Source organism: Falco naumanni, chromosome 5 (genome assembly GCF_017639655.2).
Source record: "Falco naumanni isolate bFalNau1 chromosome 5, bFalNau1.pat, whole genome shotgun sequence".
NCBI classification, from domain to species: domain Eukaryota; kingdom Metazoa; phylum Chordata; class Aves; order Falconiformes; family Falconidae; genus Falco; species Falco naumanni.
The window spans coordinates 7237503-7254401 of NC_054058.1; the positions used below are offsets into that span (position 1 = coordinate 7237503).

At 38.8% G+C, this 16899-nt stretch overlaps 1 protein-coding gene across 3 annotated transcripts in view; it reads left to right on the forward strand.

The window, feature by feature from the left end:
• The window catches only part of NME7 (NME/NM23 family member 7), a 95034-nt gene that overhangs the window by 1357 nt on the left and 76778 nt on the right, over window positions 1-16899 (forward strand). The window lies entirely within an intron of this gene.

Sequence of the window (16899 nt, forward strand, 5' to 3'; positions counted from 1 at the left end):
CTGCAAACGATGCCAGTGATTACTTGTTCTGTCCTTGGCGGATATAAAGAGGTTCCACTTTTGTCTTTTACGTGCAGAAGAACTCGAAGATTACTTCACCCTTTCCTCTTTTCATATTATTCCACACTAAACAAATTTTGTTCTCTCAGTATTTTCATACTGATCATGTGGTTTTGAAGTTTAGATTTTTTCCACTCTGCACTCTTTTCTCTAAATGTGGTGTTTCATCTGTAGGTTTTTTTGCCAACTGCTGTGTGTTTCACTGCTGCTGAACAGAGCAAAACACTTGTTTCTTGTGTCTTAGATCTTCATAGTGCCAAGTTTGCTGTCCTTTTTTTTCCAACTGTACCTCTTTGCACTCTCACTGTCTAACTGCAACCCACTGTAACTTTCAGATTTTTCTCCTGTGTTGTCTGGCTAGTTTTTGCCCTTGTATTTGAATTTGTTTTCTTAATCATCATTGTGTAGTACTTTGTGTCTCTTTCTGTAGACTTTTCAGGTCATCATTTTGAGTTCTGCTTCTGTTTACTAAACTGCTTGCAATCTTTCCCACCTTTGTTATCGATCTAGATTCTGAAAGTACATTTTCTCAGTTTCATTGGCAGTGTAATAAGGAAAATATGAAATAAAGCTTGGTGCATGGCAGATCATTGTGGAACATTATTTGGCTCCCAGTTTGCTAGAGAAGTATTCTTAATGACTGCCTCATATAGGAGTCATAACTGCTCTTCAGTTTAGGCCATAATTCCCTACTCAGCTTGTTAGACTCACAAGTGACTTAGATTAAAAGCCCAATCAAAGCCAAATTTGTTACATCTGTAGCTTCTCCCTTGCCCACTGTGTTGGAAAAAATTTGTTCTTGACAAATGCACGTTATCTTCTTTTTATTATCATATTGTCTTACTAGGTGCTTAATGACTGAGTGCTTAATAGCTCATTCCATTATCTTCCCAAAGGCTGCATTTAGGTTGACTGCCTCCCTTGCCCATTTCCAGCACCCTGGGACCTCACTCCCTCTTGGTTTTCTCTGGTCTTTCAAGTGTTACAGAGTCCTGCTTATTTCTTTCATACTTAGAAAGGCACCAGTTTTCCCACTCATGTACCTTTCCTCCTGCCATGCACCAAGTTTTCTAAAATACAGTAAGAATAATTTGGTACCTGGAAGATGATGGGAAAACGGATGTTTTGGAAATGTGTGCTGCCCAATTAGGTAGGGACACAGCATCTGGGAAGGGGTAAGTTATGTGACTGTTAGGCACCATGACTTTACACACCTGATCCATCTCAAATTTTCAAAACATCTCTTCTCAGGAGCAATAAATCGAAGACGACTCTTCTGGTGGATTCAAATATTGATCTACAAGCTGGATTCTAGCCTCGGGAACTTAATTATGTTCTGAAAGTAATGAATTTCTGCTAGAAAGCTTGGCCAACCTTTGGTACTGTGTTGCTTCTAGTCAGTCATATAGATTGCATTAGTTTTAAAAGTATATACCTACCCAGAAAAAAACCTGTTATAAGTCATATTGTGGCCACAGGAAGAAAAATGTAATAACTTTGAGTGGAATCAGTTTGGAGTGTTTTTGTGTTAGACTTCAGTCATATGGAAGCAGTGTGTTGAAAGTAGTTGTGTGTATTGTAAAACTGGACACATAACTGTAGTGAAAGCCAAGGTGAGGGGAGAAATGTTCTGAAATATTCTGCAGTTATTTGTCTTTCCATGACAGCACTTTGGCTTAAAGGTCTGTTAATCATTGGAAAACAGTTTTCATTGTCATCAGATGACAGTTTTTCAAATCAGATCTAATGCATTCTGGCATCTTGATTGTACGTGTGTGACACATGGCTGCTGTGGATGGTAAGCAGTAGATTCCCAAAGGGAAACATGCTTATCTTCGGAGATGTGCTGTCTCTCATGGCTGCTGGAACGCATTCTTCTTTAAGGGTGCCTTTCATGTCATCACATGCAGAGACATACTGGACCATCATCCTAACAACCTTAGTTTCTTTTTATTGATGAGTTTAGTCCACTCTGACACTTGAAAGTGTTCCAGGTATAGAAATGCAGCATTTGCCAGAGAGCAATGGCTTCTGTACACGAGCAGCATGTCACACAGATATGGAGCTTTATTGCACTTGGGGAGGCTGTACATAGGTGCAGTTAAATGAATTCCTTTCCCTCCACTCTTTAACACAATGCACATCTGGCAACTGCAGTCTAACTTACAAAGACTCTTTGAACAAAAGGATAGACAAGTATTATTTCTGTCTTGCCCATAAAGAAATGGAGGCACATACAAGCCAGGTGATTTGTCTAATGTGATGCCATCTGGCTTTGATTTTGTGGATGTAGAAGCACATGGTTAGTGGAATTTGAGTGTCTAGTCACCTTAGTTCTTTGTGCAAAGCTGGGGGAAAATATAATAAAGTAGACTCTTCTGAATTAGGTTGCCAGAGCTTGCAGCCTTGTAATTTTTACCACAATCTTGAATATATCTGAATGTGAGCAGTTCAGCTCACTTCAACAAGAAAATTTTACAACTTGTATATGTTTGTTGTTGTTATTATTATCATCAACTAATTGGTAAACTCCCCAGCTTAGAGAATATCAACATAGAAATCCTCAGTTTAGACAGGGAAGAAAAATATTTAATTTTTAAAAACACTTCATCAGTGGAAAAGACTTATTTCATGTTTTGGAAAATGTATCTTAGAAAATAGGATGTGAATCAGCCATTTCTAGAATTTTACAACAGTGAGTCTTGGTTTCCTCATGGTCTAGCATATTGTGATGTGATCAAATTTTCAGCTAAGTCTTTATAAAGGCAATACAGTTCATGAGGCAGCTGTGGAATATACCTTATTTTACAGGAGTTTCATTTGGGAATGGGTAATCTCAACCATACTGGATTAGCTGGTAAGATGGGCTAACTGGTGAAGAGCTGTCACTCAGAGCTGATCATAGACAAAACTCTTTCCTGCTAGTAGACTTTCCTGAGCCGGTTCATGTTTTGTAAAATAATTTCTAATAATTTTCAAATTATGTACTTCTTTTTGCAAAATAGTTGCCATTAAAAAAAAAAGCATTTTTAACTCCTCTAGGAAAAGATGCAGGATCTCCCCAAAAGTCACTTTCCTAATGCTTGAGAAAATTTGCTTCTTTGGTCTTAAAACAAGACTCAGTTTTACTAGAAAGCCAGCTGGTGATTACATTGATTTTTTTTTTTTTTTTCAGCTTCCAAGCATCCTGACCCTTTCAGTTGTGATTTTGTATGACAGAACCAACAATAACAAAGACAAGTTTCCTTAATGGTTAACTGTCATTTGCAGCATTTCATCACAGGGAAAAATAAAACATTGTATGCAGCATGAGGAAAAAATAAAAAAAAATGCTAATGGGTAGCTTTTAAATGCTTATTGCATGGTGAGTCTTCCTGTGAGCATCAAAAATATGACATGGTGTCTTCTTGAACTAGTTTTTCCAAATTCTGCTGATTTACTTCTGGAGCAGACAGGCTATGTACATTACAGAAGATGTAGCTGATAACAGTCTTTGGCCCTCTGTCAGCCAAATGAAAACTGCTAAAAAATATAATTTTCTTTCATTCCAGGAGCTGATTTTGGGTTTGATGTTGCCATCTTTATGACATTATGTGCTATGTAAAATACCACCCTACAAATACAAAACTGACAGCTTCAGAATCCATGGGATAAATTACCTCCTACTCTAGCCAAGTCTTGGCTTTGGCTTGCAGAAATTGACATCTCTTGAAAAGTAATTTTAGGTGCATTGATGGCTTTTTTGATGGAGTGGCTCAAACAGTATGATAGTAAAAGTTATCTAGCATTACCTAATGATAAATTCGATACTAATCTGCCTTTATCACCCAGAGTTGTCTCTGTGGATCCTTAGGGTTGTAGGTGCAGTTCTGAAGAACTTCGACACATCTGTTCTAATTGTACATTGGGGTTGTTTTTATGTTGTCAGAAACTGAAGACATTCAGGAATTACTCAGTGAACCATTGTCAGGAGTAAAGAAAAGTTACAAGTTACAAAAGTTACTTTTCTTTCAGGTGGCAGTAAAAAATAAGTAAAAAAATAAGCCAGTGCTTATTTAAAGAATTGTTCCAGGCAGATTTGATAAAATTTATAATTAAGAATGTTGTCAGAGTTCATAGTTTTTTGAAAGCACAGCTGGACCATTGTTAATATATCAACCCAACAGATCTGTGTAGGCTCTGGAGAAGCTTGGAAGGATAGACATTACTTTTGGGCAAGGAGCCACCAAGCTATAATAAGAATCACAGAATCATCATTTAGGTTGGAAGGGACCTCCAGCCTACTCAAAACAGGTCTAATCAGACCAGGCTGCTCCAGGCTGTGTTCCAAGCAGGGCCTGAACATCTCCAAAGATGGAGATTGCACACCTTTAGGCAGCCTGTGCCAGTGTCTGACCACACTCTTAGTAATTTTTTTCCCACCTAATATGTAACTGGAATGTCTCATGTTTCAGCTTGTGCCCGTCTCATTTTTTGGTAGCACTGTGCACCTTTGAGAAGAGTCTAGCTCTGTCTTTTTGGTGTCTTTCATTTAGGTAGTTTTAGACAGCAGTAAGGTCACCCTCAACCTTCTCCAAGTTCAGCAGGCTCAGTTCTCCCAGGCTCATCTCATGTGTCATGTTCTCCAGCTCCTGACTGTCTTGGTGGCCAGTGGCTAAATACTAAAACCTGAACTTTTTCTTTTTCTGTTTGTTAGTGCCTGTTTCATTTAAGCCAAGGGAATAGTGTGCCTCTGAAAAGTGTTTTTGGCTGTTCAGTTGAGCATTTAAGTGTCAGTTTCTGAGATACTATGGTGATCTAGTACATCCAGTTAGTATATCCAGGTGAGATACTCTGTTAATCAGTAACTGGCTGGTGAGAAACAGTGGTGGTAGGGGACCCCTATTGCTGTGAATCTCAAGAGGGCTTTTTCCATGAACATTGACCTTTAACTGTAATTGTGGCTAGCAGGAATAACCCAAAGTACTATTTCCTGGAAGTCAGCCAAGTGGGCCTGGCTTAATCCTCCCAAACTATTTTGTGTTCACTTGTGTCCTTACATAGATTGAAACCGGAGGCACTGGTGCCTATGCAACACACCAGGGTCAGTCAGTGGGGTTTTGTGGGTGGAAACCAGTAGTTCTCTCCCAGCCAACAAAATGGAAAGAAAATCCAGCGTAAAGTTTGACAAAGGGAGTAGTATAGCTGGGCTTTGGAACACACTGCTGCAGCTTAATTCTAAGAGTGAGAACTTAGCAAGTAGTTGCAAGTATAGCAAGAATGTCCCCTGATCAAATGAGCATGTACAAAAGATAGAAATTCTTTCTTTTCTCACACTAATGTCTAGTGGAGAAGTATGTTCCCAGTACGAGAGAACTCTGAGAGGTGGCCCTTGCAAGTTGTCCTGGAGTGAACAGCTCTGGTGTGCGTTTGAAACACATGGCATTGGCATTTTTGGAGCCTGGGTATTGAAGAAGGCCATGTGTGCATGTCAGCAGTTTTCCTCTGTGAAAGAACTTCATCACTCAGGCTGTGGTGATCTGTGCTTTATAATTCAGTCATTTCTACCTCCTCTTACAAGGTTACTAATTGTGAGGCATAGTGCACTAGAAGAGATGGCAGGGGCAGCTTCTTACTGATCATTTCAGAATTCCCGAGGTTTAAATCCTGTCTTTGAGCACCAGAGGGTGCTCCTGTATTTGTGAAGAAGTGGCTCTCTCAGAGCCAGTTGCCTGTTGTTATGGGATTCTTCAATAACTTTAACTACCTTAATTATTTTTTAAAATCACATTTGTTATGCAGAAGAGGGGAGATGTGGGCATGCATGCTTGAGGCTGGATACCTGTTCTTCCACATGAAAATATGCGTTTTTAAGTATGATCCTTCACTAAACTTAGTATCCCTCCTATTTTATCCTTACTACTTATTCTTTCTCTTACTGGAGTATAGGGGAGCAGGACTGAACTATGCTGAATATTTTCTAGTTACATAATAGCAATGCTGTCCTCACCCTGTCTGATGGTCTCTGCTAGGGTACACTCTTTGATAACTGAACCATGGCCTGTAAGTCTGAAGATCCCCACATCACTGTAGGGGGGGGAGGAGGGGAACTGTGGTCTGGATCCAATCCTTGCACCTACTGACGTTCTGGACTAGCAGTGGTTCCTGGTGCCAGCTGCAGAGACAGTGGGCTGGGCAGCTTTAGCAGCCCTTTCTAACTTTTTCCACAAATTCGTGGTTCCTGTGCTGTAATGCAGCGTCTGCAGAAACAGAAAATTAGGATGAACTCAGTGAGCTGCCTCTGCCATGCTTTTGGGAGAACCAAGGGACACTTACAATGCCTAAATAGTATGGATATTTTAACTGTTAAACCTTGGTATCCTTCTGTGAAAAGAAGGATGATGATTATTCCCATTTTACAAATGGATAAAGTGGGAAATGTAACCTCCTGTTTTTTTAAAAAATGCTGAACATCAAATGCACTAATGCAGGGGGCAGCTGTGAGGGTGGAAGTAAGCAGCCTGACCAAAACTGTGTTATGGGATTGGAATCTCTTAGTCACTGTCTGCGTCCAGCAGAGACCTTTGCATCTTTGGGGAATAACATAGTCTGCTCAAACTGTGATGACGGAAGTGTTATGCTCTGGGAGAGAAGTAAATCTGTGGATTGTAGAACAAATCTTCAGAAGATGAACCTATAAAAGCCCATTAGGATTGGCAGTTTAAGGACATGATTTACTTACCGACTTTGCTTCCTCTACCCGACAGAAGTTTTTAATTTTTGAGAGCTTTACTAATGGGAAGTTGCTGAACAGCTTTTATCATGAGAACTTCTGTTCACATGTAATTTGTCATTAGTCTGACTTTAGAATAAAGGATATACACATCTGTACTAGCTGAAAACAATTTAGTCCAACTACCTTAGAATTAATATTTGACACAATCTGAGAAAAAACTGTATTTTAATGTCAACATTTGGTTAAACAGCAGTGTAGAAAAAATGTTTGCCTGAAGTGCCCACAGTAGTGAATAACAAATGTGTCAGCAGAGTTGTTTGCTTCAGAGGATCATAAATAGTTACTTGACTGTTATAACCTCTGACTGTTCAAGGTAGATGCAGCATGAGTGGTCTTAGGAGCATTCTCACAAAGTCCTTGGTGCTAACGCTCACAGTATCTGCTGGCTTCTCTCTTAGCTGTGATTCCAAGGCAACCAATGGGTTCTTGTTAAAAATGCTTTTCAGAAGATTATTATGAGGTGAGGTAATCTGAAGATGCTGTAGGCATTATATTCCTTTGAAGTGCTGTTGACAGCTTTGGTTCAGGATTTGTAGGTGTTTCCTTTCAAACCTCTGCTTCCAGCTTCTTGTAACTTTCTGAAATTTAAGCATTCTGCTTGAAATTTTCCAGATTGATTCTACTGGAGGTTGAAAATTTAATGGAAGACCTGAATAAGGTGTGTGGGGAAAAAATTGAAAACATTTCAGAATCCTAATAAAAGAAAAAAAATATTCAGTGTTCCTCTGAAGAGCTTTAATTCTGAAAAATTGGAAATTGAAAGCTGAAAGTTTGCTGGAGGAATGGTCTCTATAAAAGAAGACTTATCTTTGAGTATTGCCATCACCTTTAATGTTGGGCCAAGGTTTTGAGTCTTTCAAAAATGTGTTTTCTGTAAGTACAATATAGGTTGAATGTTGTAATGGGGTGTGCACAGATAGAGCAATGTATGTATGCGTAGCTTTGTGGGATCACATGCAGACACTAAACTTATAGTTCGAAGTCTGAGACCCAGCATTCAGCAGCTGACCATGGCAGCATTAGTTCTGCCACTAGTGACTGAGTAGGCGCAAAGCACCTAAACTTTATGCTCAGATATTATTATGTGAGATGACTTGTGTTACAAATGCTGTTCTGAGTCAGGGAACAGCTTTGCTTTCGCTAAAATCACTGTCAGACTCCTCTTGAGTTACTGGAGGCAGATAGGCACGTGTTGAGCACTACTGACTGCTCTTAGAGGAATTAACCTGTGATCGTGTAATTAAAAGCACAATAATATAATTTATGATCTGCATCTTTATAAACATGCATTAAATGAGGATATATTCCCCTAAAGACAAAATTTAGCTGGTCTTCTAAAGCCAAACCTGTCTTCACAGAGCAGGGAACAGCACTACAGCATCCTTTATGTGTTTTAGAGAAATTGTGTTCCATAATTAGAAAAATAACATGAATACTGTAACTAAGTACTTAACCATAACATGTAATTGTAGAGGATTGGAATTAATGGTTGAGGATTTAAATTCTTGATTCTCTTATATGAGAGACTGGGAAAAAAGGAGAATATGTTACACTAATCATGCCTGCATGCTTCATAGGAAGCTTATAGAATTTACATAATTTAATGGTAAAAGAAGATTTCTTGCTTGGTAAATTGACAGAACAGCAAGATAATTTCACTGATGTGAGGTGGGGTTGCAGATTCCTAAGTCCGAGAAGAAAATCTGGGGTCTTCAGCCTTCTAGAGCTGTGTTCATCACAGCCCCTGAGTATAGGGAGATGATTTACTGAACTGAGATCCCAGTTGAAGAGGAAGATGCACTTGGTTAGTGCTACAGAGGCAGAAGTATCCCCATGTTACTTGGCAACAGATGGTCCAGGCAGCAATAGCTGTATGAACATGTATACAGCATACATACATACAGCAATAGCTGTATGAACTCAGTCCAAAAGGCATCTGAAAAGCCTAGGTACCAGTAATACTGGGAGTCAGATAACCATGGATCTAAAAGATGTAGAACTTATTTGCAGGAGGCTAAATGGAAATGCAATCGAGCATTTAATTCACTTAATAGATTTCCAAAGATTATTACGAATTTTAATAATTTAACTCATACTTAATTAGTTTGGATTTGTTTTCTACAAGGGGGGTGGGGGGATAAAAAGGGATAACACAAAATTCACCAGTGAGCTTCTGAATATGAGACTTAGATTGAGAGTCATCTGTAATCAAGACATTGTCATGGAAATTGAAGTTGCCAGATGTTTCTCCATTTGAAAAGTGATCTTTTGGTTTTACTTTTTGACTACAGAAAAGCCTGTTGAGAGAGTGGTGGGAGGTCCAACAGCAGCAAGGGGGCTGCAGAATTTAAGTTCTAAAAATTATACCAGCTCGTGTGTCAGAAACATGAATAGGAGAGTAGGAGGAAAATGAGTTTTAAGAGACAGAGCTAATTGAGCGTTCTATCTACACAGTGTTGTGGATTTAAGTTTTGCCTGGAAAATATCCTGTGTTACAGGAACTGTGAAGGTAGAAGATGGGTTGAATAACACAGCTTAATAAGCATGCACTGCTGAGGATTCATTTCAAGATTTAAGGTGCATTAAAGTGCTGAGAATGAGAGCATTTTCTGCCATTCAGGATGTTGTTTTAATAAATACCACCAGTATGTCTGAAATCTCTTGTTTCTGTCTTGCAAAATTGTTGTTAACATTTAGTGGCTTAACTACTTCTGCATTTTTTGCCTTTTCCTTTTCTTTCACAAATGGAAGTTTTTCTTTTAAAGAATTGATGATGGAAAATTATTTGTAGTGTGCAAACAGAGTTTTTCATACAGCTGCTTTCAGCCTGTTTGCCTCAGAAAACCAAAGTTTTGTTGGTGTGTATCTGACCACTAAGTTTTCACCTTGTGAAGTTTGAAATTTACTGGCAGATTTCGATCAGATTTGGTGGAGGGATAATGATGTTCCTCCAGGTTTCCTAAAAATGGGGAGGGGGAAGAAGCCCTCTAAGGCATCTTTAAAGAGAGGCTTCGGTGTGAGATCAACCCTAGTTAGACATCAGAGAATCCAGGTGGGTATGAGCCTTTATTGAATGCCTGGGCTGAAGAGAGGCTGTGGTCAAAACAGTCAGGAATGAGAAACAAGAGTATAGAGAACCAGGCCTCGTTGTTTCTTGTGCTTGCAGAAGTACTTGTCATTCAGTAATGACAGGTAGTCCTAAAGAAAGGCAGAGAATAGCGATTTGGAAGTTTATTTGCTTAAAGTTGTTTTCTGTTGTAGTTAAATATTCTGTCCTTGTTCAGTCAGACTGAAGGGCATATAGTGCCTGGAAACTATGAAGATGAACACATTTGATGAAGAAGCAAGTGCTTTGCACTGTGATGAACCGCCACCATCCGTTCTGCTAACCATTCCTTTGCTCTCTCAGGCTGCAGCAGTCCAGACACAGATTGTATAAGAAGTTGCTAAGGTGTTTTTTATAAGCTAGAATTGTTCTACAGCTTTTATAGTAAAAGTATCCCTTTTATTTACTAGTGCCCAGAGTGGCAAGCCCTCACGGAATAAGGATTTTGTTACAGCTGGAGAAAAGGATGCACAAAAGTTTAAGTTGACTTTTCTGAGATTGCACAGAAGTCCGTGAAGAGCTTGATGTGCCCCATTTGATGTCCTGACTTTAAGTTACATTTTTGTGGAGATTCCAGTTGTTTTAGATGTTTTTTATTTTCCTTTTTCAGCTTTATAGATTTATCTGCAGGGGACTATCACATTTAAGATGTCCATACATGAAAGAAAAGCATTCCTAACCCACTGGTTGAGACCATCTTTAAAGCTACTTGAAGTTACTTTTTTTTGTTTTGTGTTCTGAATTTCAAGTGCTACTTGAAAAGCTGGGCATACTGCCGGGTCTGCAGTTCTCTAGACAGATGCACCTAAAAGCATTCAGCTGAAATAAAGAAAAGCGACTGGATGTTAGAACGGGAGAACAGAAAAAACTAGTAAGTGAGCCGTTTAAAGCAATCAGAGTGTTTCTGGGGCTCTTAAGAAAGCAGGTAACGCTCAGTGCTTCTATCTGCATCCTGCTGGGGGAGTGTAAGACTGTGAGTAGCTGCCTTGGAGGAAGGTGGAAATAGAGCTGGCTGAAAATTCATGACTGGCTCCTCAGACTAGTTTATCAGTGACTTAGTTTTTATTTATGCTGAACTCCCCTTCAGGACTGGGAAGTAGAGTTAAATCTGAAGCGGTGATTGGTCTGGAGGGTGAGTGAGTGGTGATGTGTGAGATTTGAGGAACTGTTTCAAATAATTCGTAATGGGACTTAGATACCTGCTGTTAGAAGTTGATCATACATCTACAACAGTAACTTCTGGACCCAGTTCTGAGAATAATGTTCTTGATGAATCAGCTGGTTAGGTCCCCCACTTCAGCCCACTGTCTGAAGAGCAGGAGGCCAGCATCTGTCTAAGGACTCTACCAACAGCTATGGCAATAATTATTTTTTTGTAGAACCTACAAAGAGGAAAGACAAGGAGAAAGATAACTGTTGAGTGGCCATTTCAACAAATTCTATATTTTGCCAAAGAGCATAGTTGGCAAACTCACATACATTTGTGATTTTCTTCTTTTTTTTCTAGAAACATAAGTACATGTTAATGCATAACCAGACTACCTGATGTTGGAGTCAGTCAGCCTCAAGGTATCTTCACCTGAAAAGTTTAATAATTTGTATCCTTGTCCTTTGATGCCATCTCATTTTTTATAAAAATATCCTTTCTCTCCTAAAATATTTTTGAGAGTGCCACCAGCCTGGCTGTGGGGGGCACATTGTGAAAGAAATGTTTCTCTTAAAATTATTGCCAGGATTTTAGGAAGTTTCAGGGCAATCTTTCCAGAACACGTACACGCGCATGCGTGTGTGCGTCTCTGTCTTGTTTGTCAGTTCATCCTGTTCCCGGTGATTTTCATAGAAACATCTTGATTCTTAAGATCTTAAGAATCTTGATTCTAAGATTCTTAAGACCTGGCTGCAGGTTTTCTCTGTGACAACACGGAGTTTTATCAAATATAGAATACAGATATCAAGATGGATCCTTTTGGCTCTGATTCAGCTTTTGCTGAGGTTTGTGCGGTCTTTTTATTGCTTTCTCAGGAGTTGATTCAGGTCCTTTGATTCTTTTTCTTTCTGGTCTGATTTCAGAGTCACTGAGTCACTGAGAATATCAAAGGAGCAACAGACACGAAGCTGCCCACTTAAAACATAGCAATACTCTTCATGACGCCTAAACTTGTGAATATGTGGGCAATAGGCTGTGAGCCTGTGTCAAATATGTCATGTGTGTTGAAGTTCATAGTGTGTATAAGCTCATAGAGACCAGATTGCTAATAACGTGTAAAGATGCACTTTCTAGCTACCTCAGATTTTTGATTTTAAGAAATATTTTGATACTGTTTCCTGGAAAGTTTTCTTCAGTAGTAAGCTAAAGGGGTTATGATGCATTGCAGGCTGGTAACTAGTTTAAGCATGGGTAGTTGTTTCCACTTAAATATAGATCACAGAGATCGCAGCTCAAAAGCGTGAAGTGACGAACTGGTAGAAAGAAACGAACTTCAAGCTTACAGATGAGATAGAATTAACAGTATAATGGAAAAAGGAAGTAATGTGAAAGGCAGGATCTCAATAGAAATATACTGCCCATATAATAGCTAGGGGAAGCATCTAAACTGCCCTTCCCTTAGACTGTGAGAAGTGTGTGTATGACCAGCAGAAAAAAAATTCCGTAGCTCCTGATTCCCTGGGACAGAAGTACTTACCTCAGAATAGTAAAATAGTGTGGCAGTCAGGAGGCATCTTCAGGCTGGGAAAAACAAACCCAAATGTATGTTCTCCATGGTTCACAGTAGAGGGATGAAATTGTTTCTCCACCTTCCCATTCAAGTTCCTTAGTCCCTGAGCTGCTGTTCTACCGCTGTTGCTTCTCATGAAAACCTTTGGAAGATCTGCTTTTGTTTTACTGCAGAACAGAAGCTCTTTGGAAGTCCAAGAGTTTTACAGGACAGGAGATCATTTCCTGTCCAGCTTGCTAACCTTTCCGCTTTCTGGTTATGAGCTTCCTTGGCAGCTATGTTCCAGACAAACTATTTCCCTCTGCAGCGGAGTTTTTTTGTGAGCTTGGATTTAGATTCTAGAACTTAGTCCCATGCTGGCTAAGAATGATTGCTTCCCCCATCACTTTCAGAACCAAGTACAAAATTTATTCTTTTTTTTAATTTGACTGTACTTCAATAAATGTTTTTCATGTGCACAGAGCCATCCTACTGCATATTCACACATACTAATATAAACAAAAAAGTGTAAGCTAGCAAAACCTACACATGCATCCAAATGTTTTTCCATGCAGCTTGTAAAAGGAGGAAGAAAGAAAAAGATTATTCTTTGCATATTCACAGTAGGTGAACTCTTGATGTCACTGAGTTTGATGGCCCTAGATTTTACCATGGAAAGGGGCTGTAAAAGTTGGGCTAAAGACAGCTACTCTAAAACTGTCAATATGTAAATATAAAGTGCACAGTAACTGCTGGCGTTTTTAATGATGGTAATTTTTCCACTGATGTGAAAAGTTACAAAAAATTATTTTTCCCTCATTAGGTATTGCTTGGTTAATCGCATAGTCATGAGAGCAGAGACTATGTGATTTTAATGAGGATACAGTACAGAATGAATGGAAACTAATGCTTTAAAGCCAGAATTTTCTGAGTTATAATGTATTTATAGATTCACTTGATTTTTTATTACTTGAGATGTTCACAGGGATGTGATTTCACTAGTGACTGATGTGTTTCAGCCATTTCCTGGGCCAATGAGCTGCTGGGGCTCTCTGATCAAGGGCTGTGAAGTCTTCCCTTTTCAAGACTCAGTGTTGGTCCAGAGCAGTGTGGTGCATTGAAGACGATACCACCTGACAGGTCATTGCTGGTGTCTAGTCACTGCTCAGGGCAATTACTTTCTCTCTGTGTTTCCTTTGTTAGGAGCATGAACAGAAGCCAAGGATGAAACTTAGCATGTCTCCTATAGCTTCCTCATCTTTGAGACTCCTTCTCACATTGCAGTCTAGGGCACACTAGTGAAAGAAAGGGTATGTAAGAAAGTTGTTTGCCATACTGGTTCTGTTGATTGAGCAGTAATTTGATTGAAAGTAAGTGTTTAGGAAAGAGAATTTCAGGGCTGTGAAGACTTAAAATTTTATTGCAATCCTTACAATGTGTGATGGGAAGTAGGCAGATTTTTAGGTTTTTGTGTCTGGTTTTTGCCTGCAAAATCCTACTCATGCATTTAATAAGTAAAAAAAAGTCTCTATTCTCATTTTTGAAAGACGTATTATGAGCTTAATATGTACTCACTTTTTAAAACTTGGGATTTTAAATTGGTTGGTGTTTTTGATGACTTGGAGTGGCAGTTTTACAGTGAGGCCTGGCAAGAGCTCACCAGAATATGTTCACATTATTCCATGTGATGATTGTATTCAGATTGTCTTCTGTCTGTGTTAAGACTATTTGCTGGAATCTGCAATAGTAAAAATGCAGACCTACCGTGTTTTACATTATATTTGTTTGGCAGGGTCTTCAGTTTGCTTCTAAGAATGAATTTCTTCACTTTGCAGTATATGCCTCTGAAACAGTCTACCTGTTCACAAACATGATCTGTTTCCAATTATTTTTACAGTGTTTCCCATAAGCTCTGACATTTTCTTCTATTATTCTTCACGTTTAGAAATAGTTATTGTGATCATTTTATGTCCATAAAGCAGAGGAAATTCTAGTTATGGCCCAGGAGGAGCTTTACAGACTTTGTTTTGGTCATTTTAGAAAACTGTTAGCTTTCCGTATTTTCCCGACACAAAATAGTAATTGATTAATTATTTTTCTGCTTACTGATAACATTACTGGGCATTTGGGGATTAGCTTTGCAGTGATTTTCAAGTCTAAGTAGCATTTGTTACCTCGCCTTTACTTACAATGCTAAAAGAAGATAATACAGAATGGTAATTTCTGCCATTCAGCTGAATAAGAAGCAGTTGCCAGCAGAGCTTGCTGAATAACACATATGAATAGCTCAGACATTGAGTGAGATCTTACAAAATGAATTTCAAATGGATCTTAAAACCAACGTTGTGTTAAAAGAAAAAAAGCAGGCCAGTTCCTCACAAGACAAGGCACATAGTTTCTCACTGTAATCATGAAGGTGCTGATGACTGATACTGGTGACTAAGTGAAAAATCTAATGGTGTTTTCTTTGCATGTTCACGTAAATACATTACTTTCCCAGAACAAGTAAGCATCTGGAAATTTTGGAAGTTTTGCTTAAACAGAAATTAGTAGCTTCTCTGGCAACTGCTACCTAGAAAATCTCTTTGAGAGTGGTGCTGTAGTATGAAATAAGTAGCATGAAGTAATGCAGTTATATATGTCTGCATGTTACGAGGAGGCATTGATTAAGGATGGTACATCTTTTTTTATTTCACACATCACTAGTCAACTTCTGGAGATAGTACTCTAGAAACAGAACTGGTTTTCTTTTTAGACAACCTCTTTGGTAGAGAACTGCTTCTCTATTAACATCCATGCTTGATGAGATAATGGTCAAATTAATTGATCAAATGTTTTGTCTTGTCTTCTAGCAGTATGAGTATATTTAAGATCAAGGTTGCAATCAGTCATTTATTATTGTCTACCAACCTTTATTATTGCTAATTGCCAACAACAGGCCTATATATAAAAATTAAGGTGTGAGTTTTGACATAAGAAAGAGTTTGTTCAGGCCTTATATCTCTAGAATGACAGCAGTAGCAATAAAGACGTGAATGAGTCTAGCTTAAGTAAGGGCCAGAAACCAGGCTAAGTCCCTAGGGAGTTTTTGTGCTGGATACTGCACCAGAAACATGAGTTTAAGTATTATCAAAGGCTGCAGCATGTAGTAGAGAGATAACACAGAAGTAGCTCATGTAAATAAGGCTTTCAGTGCTGTATAGACTTCTACAGTTAGAAATTAAAGCTTTGCATCCTTCCACAGAGCTCTGTGCTGCCCCATCTGTGTCTTTCTGTGATATAATCTTACCTTGTTTTGCAGTGTAGGGGTATCATAAGGGCTGACAGGAGGGTGGGGCACTTGCTGTGATGCTATTAACTGAACAGGTATAAGTATTCATCACATTGTAAAATTCTGAAATTGTTCTACATTATCGCATTCTTTCCTGCTGCTGCTTGTGTTAGGACTTCAGACTGCAGAAGCACTTAGTCCTATGTCAGTTTTAAGCTGAAAATGCTGAAAGAAAAAAATGTGCTGACACAAAAGGCAAGTTCAGTGGTGGTGTTTTGGGTGGTGTGGTTTGGTTTGGGGTTCAGTTTTGTGTCTTTTTTTTAAAGTGTTTATCTGTCTATAGGCTTGCACTCACTAGGACAATGATTATGATTCTTCCCCTGCTGGTGTTCCAGAATAGTCATGGAATCCCACAGGAACATTTTCTATCCTGTTGCTTATTGAGTAGTCTTTGAAACAACTGAAATGCTGCTGTTTTCTAAAATCTGAAGGACTGAAAAGGCATACATGGCTTCAACTTGGACACCCAGTGGCAGCTAAATGTTTAAGATATATAAGAATACAGATACATCTAAAGAGTAGAAGCCTGTGACAAGACCTTCCTTACTTTTAGGAGTAGCAATCAGATCTGGATGAGTTGTGGAAAATAAAAATTTAGAGCTCCATTCAATAGCTATCAAATAACTTAATATTGGAGTATCAATAGCTAACAAACATATACCACTAAGAGGTGTTAGAACTCCACATCCACATCACCTTCATGCTTACTTTCCCGTAGGGGATTATCCTATGAAGGATGAGGAGTGGAGAAACAACGCAGGTAACTACAGTTTTAGAATTACTGCAATCTAGCTTTCTTGCCGCACTCCTTAGGGGCAGAAAGTGAGTTGTAAATGAGATTGGGCCATTTATGCTTTATGTAAATTTCAGAAGGTTAAATAGTGAGTCAAACTAATGATGTCCTTGACTTGAATATGTTTATCTCATCGTT